Source organism: Pinus tabuliformis, chromosome 1_2 (genome assembly GCF_031772625.1).
Source record: "Pinus tabuliformis cultivar Carrire ecotype Pingquan chromosome 1_2, CPIR1, whole genome shotgun sequence".
In the NCBI taxonomy this organism is placed as follows: domain Eukaryota; kingdom Viridiplantae; phylum Streptophyta; class Pinopsida; order Pinales; family Pinaceae; genus Pinus; species Pinus tabuliformis.
Window position 1 is genome coordinate 189,595,560 of NC_142298.1, and position 14,587 is coordinate 189,610,146.

General features: G+C 37.6%; 1 long non-coding RNA gene across 1 annotated transcript in view; it reads left to right on the forward strand.

Annotated features, from left to right (window-relative positions):
• Positions 1-5,119: 5,119 nt before the first annotated feature.
• The window catches only part of LOC149205129 (uncharacterized), a 51,815-nt gene continuing 42,347 nt past the window's right edge, over positions 5,120-14,587 (forward strand). The window contains exon 1 of the long non-coding RNA XR_016251830.1: positions 5,120-5,418. This is a non-coding gene — a long non-coding RNA (uncharacterized LOC149205129). The remainder of the gene's footprint in view (positions 5,419-14,587) is intronic.

The following is a 14,587-nucleotide window of genomic DNA, read 5'->3' on the forward strand; positions in this document are numbered from 1 at the left end:
GGTTACATTAGGCATTTACGAAAAAGACACCAATTCTCTTTCAGATTTTGAACTTTTCGCTTGTATAAATAACAAATATTTTGGAAAACTGATCTTTATTATTGATAAATACAGTTAAAGACTCTAGCCTAGATATGATACTAGTTTCAACTTCAAAAAGTTTGATGAAAACAACCTTTAGTGAAGAAATTGTTTTATCTCAGTACAATGAAAGGTATCAATAACAAAATAAAGATTCTCTGTAGAACAGCTGTTTCCAAAAACTCTATTATTGTCATCCAGAGCAATCTTAAGGAAACAATGACTTCCTCCCTGCTAAGGAAATCACAACTTTCAGAGGAACAACCCAAGGATACACTTTATCTTGAAGAATAAGAGGTCTCATCACGAGCCGGCTTATCATAATCACAGATATTATAACTTGCTGACTTTGCCGATACTGTACACCACAACAGGGCAATGACTCAAGATTGTTGCAATCAAAAGACAAGGGGTCTCATCACGAGCCAGCTTGTTCAGCAAGGTTATAAATCAAGTGAATGACTGTGTCATAATTTGGCTACCAAACCAAGACATTGTTCTTTACGAGTAAAAAAGAAAATCAAAGCAATAAGTGTGGATATGGAGTTTTCTTTGAAAAAGTTGTAGGTTGCCTTAAGTAGGATACAAGATCATTTCTGGGTAATAGGTAACCCTGTCGAGGCTATAAACGCCTGCTGGCAGCAGAGGCTCTACCTATGAAAAATGAGCATATTTATAACTGGTTTACAGAGGAGACTTTGTTTTATCTTTACAAGACCAAGTAATGACTGATGTAAATACAAGGACTAGCCTGAGGAAGCAAATAATCAAAGTGGAAAATGGTTGAAACAAAATATCAGTGACAATTTTGAGCATAATGTACTTTATCTTTCCATAATAAAGTTTAATTTTCTGAAAAATTTTCTATTTTGGAAGTTTAGAAAATTCAATAGAAAAACAGAGATAACTGGTTCTTCCAAGTGAATCGCCAATTGTTGTGGCCACCAACAACCCCCCTCTTTATTTAGTATTAGCAATAACACTAGGTAAGTGGGGACCCTTATCAAAAAATTCAAAAAATCAATTAGAACTCATATATGTTACTCCTTAAGAAACATCGCATCGCACAAGGAAGGATAGGACATTTCCTTATGAGTAAAAATGATAAACTACGAGATTGCGACGCGAACTCCATCGCATCGCATGCATTAATAAAAACTCACATTGGAAAACCTCAAAAAGTCGCCGATATGCGATATCGCATATCGCAAAATTGCATGAAAAACACATAACGATTTAACGATTACAACGATATGCGATTTTGCGATATTGCGATAGCGCGATCCGCGATATTACGATACCGCGATCAAGCAACCTTGCGATAGCACAACACGATGAAATTGCGGTTATGCGATACAACGAAATGTGATACTGTGATGCAGATCGCAGAAACATTCCATCAGAGATTTTCCTGGCTCAATATTCAAGAAAAAGTTTTCCATAAACCAAGAACTCGATACGTGCTTTAATGATAATTAATGAATTATATGCCAGTTGTTAATAAAATATGGTTTTGTGTTGTTCGAAGAGCCAGTTTACGTCAGGTGGCATGTTTTTGCATATCCGTAGCATTTAAAGCTTTCCTGTCGATTTTTATTATCATTTCTCTCTCCTCACTTGTGAACTGCAATGTGCAGGAAGCTATGAGGAAAAAGGGTAAAACTCCAATGTTCAAAGACAGAGAAAAGACGCCCGCATGCAACAAAGCCGCAGATTCACAGAACGCTGCTGAGCCATCCATTACAGATCTTTCATTTACAGCCATGGTTGAATGAGTATTGAACGATGCTGATATCAATAGGCAGTGTAATGGTCAAGGTCAAGAGCTCACGAAAGCATTATTTTTTACAAATTTTGAAGCTTTATACCCGGTGAAGAAAAAGGCGCCAAAGGCGAAAAACACATCAGAGAAGCCCGGATCAAAGAACAGAGGTAGTTTCCGATGCGCGATTCGCGCACGCTGAGAAAATTGCTCAAAAAACAAAGCCTCTAACTGCTCAGTCACTTGTAAGCCCAGAAAATGCAAGAAAGCAATGGTAAAGAACAAACTGGAAACAGAAAGCTAAAGAAAAGGCAGAAGCGATTCAAGGGTTAACCAAGTTGAACTTGGATTATTACTGAGCATACGCGGTGAAGCACATAGTCAGAGGATGACTCTCGAGTATATCATCGATTTTGCTGAAAAGATGGTGCCAGCTCTTACCATTTCTGTTTGCTTAGCTCAACCAAAAGCGGAAGACAGTCAGCTGACTCTACCCAGGCCAATACTGAATGCTTGCAACATTAAGGAGTAAATGCAGAAATAGTTAGATATTAGATTTAATTTTTAGAAATAGTTTTATTTTATTTTTGCTTAGAAAAAGGGCGGTCATTTAAACCGTATCCTGAATCTGTGTAATTAAGTTATTTAGTTAGTAGTGTTTAAACCCTTCTCATGCATTTAGAGAAGGGTCCAGAAATTTATGAAAAACTTGTCCTCAGAACATGCACTTTTGCACCCTCAGAGGAGGTTTTGGTGAATGAATGGATCAAGATTTTTTGATGTTTGCATTTGATATCTGCTACTGATGTTGCACTTCTGTACTCTTAGTAGATGTTAGAGCAAGGAGAGATAAATCATTGTCGCTTGAAGCTTATGAGTAGGACTAGTCATAAATGATACTTTTATCTCTTGACCATTTCTGCTTATATGTTAAAGTGATATACAGTTTTTAGTTGTTTATGTATTATTGCATGAGTGCCTGAGTTATCATTTGGCACTTTTGTACGGTGATAGCTATTTATTTATGCTTAATGTATGAATAGCTCATTATGCAATGTGTTTTTCACCACTGTTTCGTCTAACTTTTTATGCGAAGTGGTTCATCCTTATTGATTTCCTTTCTTATAATCGCTGAATGATCTTTATTACCAGTTGTTATTTGAAATCTCTTTAGATCGCATAATAGAAGAATTACATCCCGGGTTAGTATAGACTTAGATGTGCTGTTTATTAGAATACAATAGCATAGAATTAGATTAAAGTTGGAATTAGAATATATTAAATAGGAACTGTTAGATCAGCAACATCAAATTCTACACACACACACTCATAGATAGGGAAATTGGTCCCATTATCCCCATTCGGACCCGCTATACCAAACGAATAAGGAGCTGCCAACCAAGGTCCGGACCGGGCGGGTATCCCCCTTGTTTTCGACCCGATTTTCGGGGCTTCAACACATCCATAAAAAGGAGGCAAGTAACTTTGATTCTTACTGATTGAGGTGAGAGAGTTGAGATAGTCTCTTCATATGTATATTTGGTGCACTATTCCCTACACCATGCTCTAACTTGACTCCATTAGTAGAGGCTAGAATAAACAAGGGTACATAGCTCTTAACACCCTTAGCTTCAACTTTAGGGCATTTGATCAAATATTTCTCTCACTAATGATTACATGTAGCCTCTTGTATGGCTTGTGAGATTTTGGAACCATAATTTTAGGAGTAGACCAAAATATGATAAAGAGTGTGCTTGTCATAATGTTAGCCAAACATCTTCATGGAAAAAGATTAGTCCCTCGTGCTATCATTCTCCCATAATTTGGTACACCCCACTCATTTCTTCAGTATTCTTTCATGTGGTGAGGGTGATACACATGCTCATTAAATGGGCATCTCACATGATGGTTTTCTTAAATATTGATACCTTATTCTCAATTACTCTATTGCGTATGTAGAATGTGAAATCAAATCAAATTAAAATGCAAAAGCCTCTTCAATGCTTCACCTCATTAACTTAGATATTCATAAATAACCTTCACATAGCTTTTCAACCAATACTCCCAATTTCTTAAAATAACTCTCCAACAATACCTATAATGTAGTTAAAGATATTTATTTTCATAATATAATAAATAACTATCATGAAATAATAATGATAGAAAAATGATTACTTAATGGAAGTCAATTTTAAAATGGAAGTCAATAAAACTGTAAAAGTATACCCTTTGTCAAAGACTATAACAGTCCCAAATCTTATCTCCATTGCTGATTAGCTGAATATTCAAGTGTTCAAATAATTGACTCCCCATGTGGATCTGATTACCTAACATTAAGAGAATCAACAATCCAGATAAAGATGCTCATAACAGATAGCTTTATAAACATATTTACATAGTGACGAATTGTATCTCAAGTCAATATATATGAGTTATTAAGTGGAATTGTTTAAATCAGACGTGGAAGGCAAGAATCTGTTGGAGGTTTGAATGACTAATAAATGGATTCGTAATGGTCTAGGCTCTGGAACGAAGCTCGAATAAAATGTGAGAATCTCAACAAAATTGTGCGTTAGCCACACAGTTGAGTAGGGACAAATCCACGGTAACAAAAGACTGAAAATTGCAGGTCATTGTTTCATTATACAAGATGTGCCGTATGTGAGGGGATTGCCGCAGGAGCTAAAATCAGTATTGGAAATAACTCTACCAGGTTGATCTCCAAACCAAATCACGTAAAGAAGTCGTCACCTAGTAATTGCCCTTCTAAGTCAAATTTGTTTTACACTTGTTAAAATAGAGACCAGTCAATTATGAGGATCTCATGGCATTCTTTGTTGACAGTTCGAGGATGTGCATTGCGTCCTGACTCCTCCAGGATATATATATATATATATATATATATATATATATATATATATTTTGTGGGAAGGTTACATTGTATCATGTGCTTGTTACCCGGCAAGAGCCGAGTGGAGAGCACTGCAATGGCGACCAACCAGGTATGATTTGCCTTTTTTTCGTCCATCCACCTTCCACCTGAATGTGTCAGTATCAGAGCTAATCATCTTGTATTGTGGTGGCCTCATTGCATGCGACGCTTCCTAGTTTTCCGACACGTTCTAGTCATTCACCACCTGCCCTTCGCATGGCTCTCATGCTCTCTGGTTGGTTGATCCTCCGCTTTCTGTCCATTTGACGTGATTAGCACCCAAGCTTTTCATCCCCCTTATATTACCTATCCTTTTTGGCTTAGTCTTTTCCTCCCTGCGCACCCTTTTGCGGGGATGTAGGTTTGAATTCGTTTCTGTTTTTTTAGGCTTGGAGGCTTTTTTCCTCAGCTGACTTTAACTAAACCTTCTTAACCCGGAGATTGTTCATATCTAAAATTGGCATCGAATCCACTGGATTGGTTCTGTTTTTTTTACTTTCATCTGCGCCCCTGCGCGAAGGAAGATCTTATGCTCCCCTGGGATACACCTCTGTTTCGGGCTTTCGTTCAGTTATATGCTTCTGGTTTTGGTTCATCGGAGGTATAGCGGTGCTCTTCCCCTGGAGTTTGCTTGGTGATTAAGGTTTGTACTCTGCAAATCCCCACTGTATTTTTTTGCTTTCTCATATTATCTTCGAGTGGAAATTACACAGAGATCAGGAATTATGAATAGTTAATATGGAAATGGTTCTAGTACTGCTTTAAATTTAGTTTTTTCTGGATTTCCTCTTTTTTCCTCCTACTGGACCTGCTTCAATATATTGTTATTCGGGTAGTTCTAGTCTTTTCTCCTTAAAGGAAGCCTATATCATTTCCTAGAGATTTATCCTATTTTCGACATATCGGACTTTCATGTTTTGGTCTGATTCTTTTAGGTAGTTTTGGGCTTCCATAAACAACCTTAAGAAATATTTAGTCATAACCAAACCATGCATGGATCTACGATTTAAGGTTGGTCCATGGTGGTGTATCTATGAAATTTGTTGCTACTGCATTGTTTACCCGGACATATCCTCATGAAGACTCCATTCTAGGCTGTGCTATTCTCTGGTTTTTCCGGTGCCAGAATAATGGTTTGAAATTTTTTCCGGCTAGTAGGTAGGCCATGACGTATTGTCTTGGTTTTTCTCAACTCCTCAATCAATGTGTGCCACCGATTTTCGGCCTATAGTAGTCGCCGATTTTTGAGTATCCTTTTTTTGCCTACCTACCTGATGCTGTCGTCATTTATCATTTATATGTCTAATGTTCCTAGTCCTATACACCTGGACTTTTTTGGAAAAGGTGTAATCTGAGTTCTCGAGGCTTTACCTGTCAGAACTCATCTTACGGGAACCTTCTCTATCCTATTTTCGCTGCATCATTCCCTCATTGGAATGCTCAAAGATTGTCAATTTCTTTTAATGATTAAATCTAACGCATATGGTGGTTGAATTTCGGGTCTTTCTTCCTGAGTTTGGGTGAGGGTTTGTTGTACCTTTTCCTATTTGATCTATATGGACCCGCTATCGGATGCATCGACCACGTCTGCTATGGTACGTGCGGCTATTCTGGCTGAGGCTCGTCTTGGGAATTCCATTCCTCCTTCTGAGTGGCAGTCCACGTTGGCTGAGGAATTTGTTCTAACCTCTTTGCCGGTATGTGGGGAAGGTGTCAGTAACCTGCTGGATACAAAGAAAGAGCATATACACGACCAATATTCTCTTGCGCAAAGGAATTTAAAAAGTGCTGACCCACCCTTGAGTCGCAAAAATAATCATCGCCCTGTCAAAACTATCCCATCTCCTCCGGCTAAAAATCTTGACAGTGTTTTCCTATCAGATCGCATAGCTAGTCTTCAAGACAGAGCTTTGATTGGTCGCTGGAACTTTCCTGAAATGGATGACAGTCAGATTCGTAAGTGGCTTGGTTTTCAGTGGAAACCTCTACTGGGTTATGTTCCTCAAATTGCAAAACTCATGAAAGATTGGTATAGTTTTCACTTCATGAGTGCGAAAGATCTGGAAATCATTCAGAAACTTCCATGGGTCCATGGAAAAAGCTTCCTTGCACTCCACAAATGGTATATCGGCTTCAATCCTTTGCGGAACACCCCCTCCAACAACCTGATATGGCTCAAGCTTCCTGGGCTTCCTATTGAACTATGGTCCAAGGAAACTCTTATTGAGATTGGTAATGCGATTGGGAAATGTATTTATGTGGACCCTAAATGCCTTGGAGAGAAAGATAAACGTGTGGCATGGATTCTTATAGAGAAATCTTATAAAGGTGGTTTTCCTGATCACATTGAATTAACATGGGGTAATTTAAGCATCATCTAGAGACTTGATTTTTGGGGGGTCCCTTTCAGATGTTCTACTTGCCATCGTACAGGCCATCTAATAAAAAACTGGCCTCGTCATGGTAGGCGGAAGTAGGAAAAAACAAGTTCTTTTTTTGGAAAAAAGAAAGGGTCTCCTTTCTCAGGAGTGTCTCATGTATCATCTCCTATTGGTATTTCTCCCGTAGCTTCGGGCAGCCTCCCTATTGACGCTCCTCATACTGAAAATGTTGACTGTAACCCATCTTTCCTCAGTTAGGAAGACTTTTCTAGATTCGTCTCTAATAAGAATTCGCTACCACAAAGCAATTTTCCCACGGATTCAAGAAGGTCGTCCTCTCCTAATTGGCGAAAATTAGATAACTATATATGTAAGCACCCCCCTGAGCCTCCTGCTGAAAATGCCATTCCTTCCCCTAAACCTATCCCCCATCCCATTCATGATCTTCCCTCGACCTCCCATATTACACATATTCCGTCTTCCTCCCCTTCCCCTAAACATAAATCTGATAAAGGAAAGGAGCCATGTGTTACTGTCACTCCCATTAACTCCCCTAATTCTTCCCCTATTAATTTAGTGGGTAGTGATCTGGATTTCCTTCTGAGAAAAAGATCTCTTGTACTGCATCCTATTATGATTCATAAACCTAGGAAGTCCAGTTCTCCTCATATCAGTCCAAACTTTGCAAAGAATATCACCGTGAGAAGGAAAAATAACAAAGGAAGCAGACACTTCCGGGATAAGATTGACACTTCTGGCATCGCGATCCGAGATCTTTCTCTTACTGAAGTTCCCATCATTGATCTAGCTGAAAACGGGCCTCTTAGAGCAAGCATGCCCGAGCATAATCCATCATGACTTGCATTCTTTCCATGAATATCAGAGGTCTTGGGGCAGACCATAAATTCCTTGCCCTTAAAAATCTTTTTCACTCGGCCCATCCTAAAATTATCCTTATTCAGGAGACGATGCATAATTCCCTTGATTCTATTGCTTATTTCAGAAGAATGTTTCCTTTGTGGCATATTGTTGCTTCTGAGGCTAATGGTCTGTCTGGGGGGCTGGCGGTTCTATGGGACCCAGATTGGATAAAAGCCAGGGAATTTAAATGTTTCTCAGGTATTCTCATTACTGCTCTTTTCAGAGGATATGATGCTCCCATCAACATTTTGAATATTTATGGCCCTTGCAAGGACAGGCATCCTTTCTGGGATAAATTATTGTCTTCTGAATTATTTGACATAGATTCTTTGATGATTGTGGGGGATCTGAATATTACTTTAAATTCTGATGAGGTATGGGGAAATGGTAGGAGAAATGACTCACTTGCTCATCGTATTAAAAATGATTTGATGTGCCAAAATCTTATTGATATTTGCCCATCCTGGTTGCATCCCACTTGGGATAATGGTAGAATTGATGGAGCCTACATTGCTAAAAGATTAGACAGATTTATATTACATGTTGGCATCATTGATCGTTTTGGCATGCCAAAGTCTTTCATTGAAAATTGTTTCATTTCGGATCATAGGCCAATATCACTTAGATGGATGGAGCAGGGTATTAGGAAAGAATATCCTTTCAAATTTGACAGGACCTGGTTAGCGGATCCGGATTTTAAGGTTCTCATAAGGAGATCCTGGAAAGATTCCCCTCCTCTAGACAATTTGTCTTATACTTTGTCATTCATTGATAACTATCGTCTATCAGAAATATTGTCATGGAATGGAAATATAGGAAAAGGCGGAAAAATTGGAAAGAGCTTTGGGAGATTCAAAGAGAACTAGACAGGTTATCTGGTGTATTTACGACACATTCTCTTACATTTCAAATGTGATGCCATATTAAAGATTTAGAGAGAAAAAAGAAGAAAATCCTGGACTTAGAAGAAGCATCGTGGAGGCTGAAAAGCCGTGCCATCTGGCTTGTAGAAGGAGATAAGAATACGAATTTTTTTCACAAATTTGCAAATTCTAGACGTGAAAAAAACACTATTTGGAAGATAAATGATAGAGAGGGAGGTTTTCTCCACTCGAAGCAAGACATTTCAAATGAGGCGGTTAAATATTTTGAAAATCAATATAAAAGATCTAGAGACGACAAGATTGAGGACATTATTTGGGGGATTGATCTTTATCCTCAGATGTTTGATGAGATTCAAAATGAATCTCTTTTCCAACAAGTAATCGAAGAGGAACTATTGGGAGTCATGAAGTCATTTCAGAAAGACAAAAGTCCTGGCCCGAACGGGTGGATGATTGAATTCTTCATTCATTTTTTTGACCTTATTAAATCAGACTTGTTGTGGATGATTGAGGAATCTCGAATATCAGGGAATATTCATCATCTCATATCATCTACTTTGATTGCTCTCATTTCGAAAAATCAGGATGCTACCTCTTTCCAGGAATTTAGGCCTATATCACTATGCAATGTTTCATTTAAAATTATCTCAAGAATATTGCTGGGAGAATTGAGGACACACTCTCCAGTTTCTTATCAAAGGACCAACATGGATTTCTTAAAGGTAGGAATATTTTGGATGTTGTCGCAAATACACAGGAATAAAAGTGAAGTTGTCATCCTGAAGATTGATCTTAGAAAGGCTTATGACTGTCTTGACTGGGGCTTCATGAGGTGCCTCCTTGCTAAGATTGGTCTAAATTCCAATATGATTAGGTGGATTATGGCATGCGTGGAAAATGTTAATTATGCTGTCATTATAAATGGTATGCCATCCTCTTATTTCTCGGCTGCTAGAGGACTTCGTCAGGGATGTTCATTATCTCCATTATTATTCATATTGGCCATGGATGCATTAAGTCTTCGCATCAATAAGGCAGTCCTGGAAGGTTGTTGTCGTCCTCTGAAGATATGCAGGAACAACTTTATATCCCACAATTTATTTGTGGATGACATCCTTATTTTTGGCATGCTATGCAAACTTACTTGGACATGTCTCCATGACATATTGGTTCGGTTTCAAAAAGCTACAGGTTTGCATATTAATGAATCCAAATCATCCTTTTTTCATAATGATGCTAACATGGAACTTATTGATTTTTTATCTTCTCTATTTGGGATTGGAGCGAGATCCATCAAAGATGGGATGAAATATCTTGGGTTCCAACTAAAAGCATGCGGTTATTCTAAATCAGACTGGCTCTGGATTCTGGACAGATATTATAAGAGGATTTCAGGGTGGGAATTTAAATGCCTCTCCATGGCAGGTAGAGTTGTACTTGCCCAATTGGTGTTGGTTCAATTAGCAGTATACTGGGCTCATCTATTCTATATCCCAGCGAGCATCATCCATATGATGAACATACTTATGGCAAATTTTATCTGGGGTGGTCAATCGGAGAAAAGGAAATATCATTTAACTAAATTATCTGATATTTCTTTGCCAAAGAAGTTAGGGGGATGGGGTATTCTCGACCTAAGGACTTTTGGCAAGGCATTAATTTGCAAGTCTCTTTGGAGGGGCGTTTTTGGGGATGGGCCATGGAGCATGACTATTAAGAAAAAGTATATGGCAAACAAAGACATCACATACTGGTTCATAATGGGAAAGATTGGGGTCTCTTTCGGATCTGCTATCTGGATGAGTTTTCGAAAGGTTGAAAATTATTTCCTAAAAAATTTGGTCTGGAATTTTCAAACTGGGAATAGAATCCTTATTGGCATTGATCGGATCATGGGAGGAGGAGATAACATTGAAATATCTGAGTCTATGATAACCTTCTTTCATAGAAAGGGATTCTTTACTTGGAATAAACTTATTGCTACATGGCTAGGTCCTTTTCCAATTTGGAAGGATTCCTCATGTTTGTAGATCTGGCGCGACAGTGGATGCAGGTTACGAATTGGTTGAGGAATTGTGGTTTCTGTCGAATCTCAGATGATGATGTCCTTGTTTGGTATGGCAAAAGTGCAAAGGAGCCAATCAACGTTATGAATACCTATTCTAACCTGATCAGTATGAAATGTGATCAATCTCATCTAACTTATCCTGTTATCTTTTGGAAGTCTGGTTGTCCTCAAAAAACCATCTTATTTTCATGGTTGGTATTCCATAACAAAAATTTGACATGGGATAATTTACAGAAGAGAAGTTGGTATGGTCCTGGATATTGTTATGCATGTAAATCTGCTGATGAAAACAATTTCCACTTGTTTTTTCAATGTCGTTTATCTCAGCAGCTTTGGTATGACCTTGTTGCACATTTTGGTTTCCCCTATATTTCTCATGCCTCTATATTAGATGCTTTTCTTTGGTGGAGCTGTCAAAAAGTGACATGGAGGCCTATCATTATTTTTGTCCTCTGGTTTATATGGAAGTGGAGGAACAATATCATATTTCAGGATAGCATGGACCCCTTCATAGTAGTTTTCGATAATATTGTATCCTCTATCGACTCTATCCTAGCTAAGTCTTCTCAAGGTTATAAGTCAAACCAATCAGATTTTCCTATAGATCAATTGCAATTTCCAAGAGCGTTTTTCGACGGGGCTTCTCAAAATGATATTTGTGGATGCGGCGTTCATATCATCATGGAAAATAATTTGCAATATCAAATATATTGGAATGGTGGAATAGGCTCCAATATAAAAGCAGAGGCTATGGCTCTAGCTGGTCTACTCTCCATATGTCTTTTTCTAAATATTCAATCTCCTCAAATTTAGGGTGACTCCAAAGTCATTATTGAGCATGTCACTGAGAAGCACCATATTAAAAATCAGCATCTTGATGGTTGGATGAATAGAATTAAGTCTTTGTGGAGGGGAATGGAGGGCTGCTCTATCCGTCATATCTACAGATTACAGAATGTCTAGGCCGATATTTTATCCAAGAAGGGTATACTTTCTCATCCGGGCATCTGGAATATGGAGGTAATTTCTGAAGCAAAAAGTTTTCATATTCAAGAATTCTCTCTCCCTAGTTCTTAGTTTATTTCCATTCAGGAACCCATGTATGTTTTTCCTGTTTCTATAATTATGTTTATATATATATATATCTGCCTCGTTTAGTCCTGTAGATGGATAAATCGAACTTATATTTATCCGGAATTTTGATAATGTGGTACTATCTCATCTATCATACTCATGTTGTTGATGTATTTTCATGCTATGCACAATTCTGTTGTTATATCCATCTAATTGGCACATTGGGAACTTTGTGGAACAGACCTTTCTAGTGTCTATTTTTCTCATAATGGTCGAGACCATTTCTCAGCTTTGATGTAATATTTTGGCAGTTATATATCTTATATAATACTATTGTGCTTTTTCTCTCTGAAAAAACTATGGGGATCTCATGGCAAGTTGGTGCGCGTCACCCATGTTGGAATTTCAAAACAGATCTCACATTTCCTAGATAGTTTTCGCAATTTCAATAAAAGATCACATCTCCAGACTGTCTTGACAATTTTACAGATAAAAAAAAAGCGCCCGACTGTCAAATTCCATCTCTGCGTGTAACCCAAAACCAACGTGAGATTTACACGAAAGGTTTTATCTCGCAGTTAGATTACAAGCGACAAATATCTTGCCAACAACATTTATGAGAGCAGACGATTGAAGAATGATAGTATTAAACATGGAGTCACAATGAAGAGAGGCCAATTAATAGAACCATAGCCGCCGTTACAAAAGATCGTCAAAGTGAAACATTTCGTAGTTTAGAGTCTAGACTAAGTTTTGCATATCTCGTTATTGAACACATCCAACAATTATCAACTTGGTATTATATATATATAATTATCAACTTGGTATTAAAAGAAATGTACATGGATGGATAGATAATGCAGGCCTGGTCTAACGAGGTTATATTTTATAATTTTGGTTAGACTATTATTTTTTAGTTGGAATATGGCCGAAATTCTTTTAGAAATCTGACAGTACAAGTGTTTAACCTTTTTTTAGTTGGAGTAGGACTTGAATACTTTTAAGAATTTTTTAGAGAATGTTTAATTTTTATTTTTCTTTTAGCAAAAATGGATTTAGTACCATAAAAAAACTTTTAGGTCACTCAAAATCTTGAATCTTAACAGTTATAAGTTGGATTTTCATACTGGAATTTCTATTACTTTCTGGGATATTTACACTAAACTTATGAGATATTTACACTAAATTGATAATCAATTTTCAAATTCAAAGAAATAGAGTCTGCATGTACTTTAAAATTAAATTATTAAAAAAAATTAAATAATAATAATATAAAAATACAATAAAACTAATGATAAAGTTCAGCCATAAAAACAACATATTCTAATATTAATTTCAAAAGTATATAAAATATAACTTATTTATATTCATAAAGGTTACTAAATTTTTTAAAAGAAAACCATGTTGTTGGGGTATAAGACCTCGGAGCTCTGCGCATGGCCCTCAGCCATGAACCATGTCACTGTGTGTGGCCCTCAACCATGAACCATGTCTTTGCGAGTGGCCTCCACTAACAGCTTGCTGATAAGTGCGTGTCCATGATTTACAGGTGAGATGTTCCTTGTCTCTTTAATGAACATTTGATGCTGTAATTTTGTTCATGGTCCCTACGTCTGTTCTGTTTAAGGGTTAATGGTTTGGTTTAGAACACGTCTTTTAGAATCCTGTTCAGAGTAGCCACGTTTTTCACCTCGAATGGAAGAACCTGTCCCACATTCCATTGTCGGTTTCTTCTTTCTCGCGTCTAGATCTTTCGACACGGGTCTAGACTGTATGAAGTCATTTACCAGTTTAAGTCTGTGTTCTTTCATTTCAAGGAGGTTTTCTTCCTCGAGCTCCCTGTAAGGGAGGGTAGGAACCTTTCCATACTGTTTAACATTCTCTGAGTGTAGCTTGAGAGTAAGAGTATCCTCTGTTTTGACCATCCTCTGTCTGAGTTAAGGAGTATCCTTAGTAGTCTGAGAGTTAGAGCATCATCTTTTGTCTGAAGGAAGTTTAATTTGAGACTACTTTCTAACAGTTTTTCCCAGTTCCTCTCTTTATTAGTCTCTCGGTCACTATACTTTATGATCCGCTTTAGAACTTCTCCCTGAGTCATGTTGACCGCACTGGTTATTGGTTAAAGATGCATAAGTCTGGAGGTTCAATGGTTTAGGCTTCCTAATCTCAATGAGGGCCTTGCACGGAGCACTAAGGTATGTTCACTATCCACCTGGCCTAGAATTGCATGCAGTTTTTACTGTTTACATAATCTTTCAGTGGGGGTTGGCTCTGAATCTATCTATCTTTTCTAATTTGCAATTTTCCATGGTAGAAAAGAAATGTCATTTGTTCTATTAGAATTATTCTTACAGGGCTCATTTCAATTAATTAAGGAGGTTTTTTCTTTGAAATATCTGTGTAAAATTTTTTCAAACTTTTGTATAATCTCTCGTCCCTGCGCAGATTTTCGCTGTAGATTAGGAAACTGTTCGTGTAAGTGTT